The sequence below is a fragment of the Melanerpes formicivorus genome, unplaced genomic scaffold (assembly GCF_026170545.1).
Source record: "Melanerpes formicivorus ecotype bairdi unplaced genomic scaffold, bMelFor1.0.p_v2 SCAF_575, whole genome shotgun sequence".
Classification (NCBI taxonomy): Eukaryota; Metazoa; Chordata; class Aves; order Piciformes; family Picidae; genus Melanerpes; species Melanerpes formicivorus.
The window spans coordinates 60,870-62,500 of record NW_027142927.1 but is presented as its reverse complement, the minus strand read 5'-3'; positions in this window follow the sequence as shown (position 1 = coordinate 62,500).

Below are 1,631 nucleotides of genomic sequence, written 5' to 3'. Positions count from 1 at the left end.
ACGTCTACTCGCCCAGGGAGAGCACGTCTACTCGCCCAGGGAGAGCACGTCTACTCGCCCAGGGAGAGCACGTCTACTCGCCCAGGGAGAGCACGTCTACTCGCCCAGGGAGAGCACGTCTACTCGCCCAGGGAGAGCACGTCTACTCGCCCAGGGAGAGCACGTCTACTCGCCCAGGGAGAGCACGTCTACTCGCCCAGGGAGAGCACGTCTACTCGCCCAGGGAGAGCACGTCTACTCGCCGAGGGAGAGCACGTCTACTCGCCGAGGGAGAGCACGTCTACTCGCCGAGGGAGAGCACGTCTACCTCCCGCCTGAGGGAGAGCACGGGGGGGGGGGGACAAAGACAGGCGGCAGCAGCTTCGGTGAACGTCACCCGGGAGGCGACCGGGGCTGTCCCGGGGCAGTCCCGGGAAGCCGGCGTCCGACACAGGGAACCGTCAGCTGCCGGACCGGGGCGAATCCCCGCGGCCACGGCAGGGGTGGGGGCTCGAAGACAGCCGGCAGCCGCTTCGGTGAACGTCACCCGGGAGGAGACTGGGGCCCTCCCGGGACCGTCCCGGGAAGACGACGTTCGGCACGAGATCCCGGCCGCGGCCGGACCGGCTCGAAGCCTCGCGGTCCCGGCAGCAGCCGGAGCCGCTCGCCGCCTCGGGCTCCCGGCCCCCTACAGATCCGGCGACTCGTTCGCGGGCGGCGGGGGGAGGCAGTGGAGGGGGTGCGGGGAGAAGCGGCAGCGGAGGCGGAGGGGGGGGGGGCTCGAAGACAGCCGGCAGCCGCTTCGGTGAACGTCACCCAGGAGGCGATCGGGGCCGTCCCGGGGCCGTCCCGGGATGCCGGCTTCCGGCACGGGGTCCCGGCCGCGGCCGGACCGGCTCGTATCCCCGCGGCTCCGGCAGGGGGGGGGGGGGGCTCGAAGACAGCCGGCAGTCGCCTCGGTGAACGTCACCCGGCCGGCGACCGCGGCCGTTCCGGGGCCGTCCCGGGAAGCCTGCGACAGGCACGGGGTCCCAGCCGCGGCCGGACCGACTCGAAGCCCCGCGGCCCCGGCACGGGGGAGGCCCAAAGACTGGCGGCAGCCGCTTCGCTGAACGTCACCCGGCCGGCGACCGGGGCCGTCCCGGGGCCGTCCCGGGATGCCGGCATCCGGCACGGGGTCCCGGCCGCGGCCGGAGCGGCTCGAATCCCCGCGGTCCCGGCAGCAGCCGGAGCCGCTCGCCGTTCGGGCTCCCGGCACCCTACGGATCCGGCGACTCGTTCGCCGGCGGCGGGGGGAGGCAGTGAAGGAGGTGCGGGCAGAAGCGGCAGCGGAGGCGGAGGGGGGGGGGGGGCTCGAAGACAGCCGGCAGCCGCTTCGGAGAACGTCACCCGGCCGGCGACCGCGGCCGTTCCGGGGCCGTCCCGGGAAGCCTGCGACAGGCACGGGGTCCCGGCCTCGGCCGGACCCGCACTGGGTGCCGCCGCCTCGGGCTCTCGGGACGGTATGGATCCGCCGACTCGTTCGCCGGCGGCGGGGGGAGGCAGTGGAGGGGGTGCGGGGAGAAGCGGCAGCGGAGGCGGAGGGGGGGGGGGGCTCGAAGACAGCCGGCAGCCGCTTCGCTGAACGTCACCCGGCCGGCGACCGGGGCCGT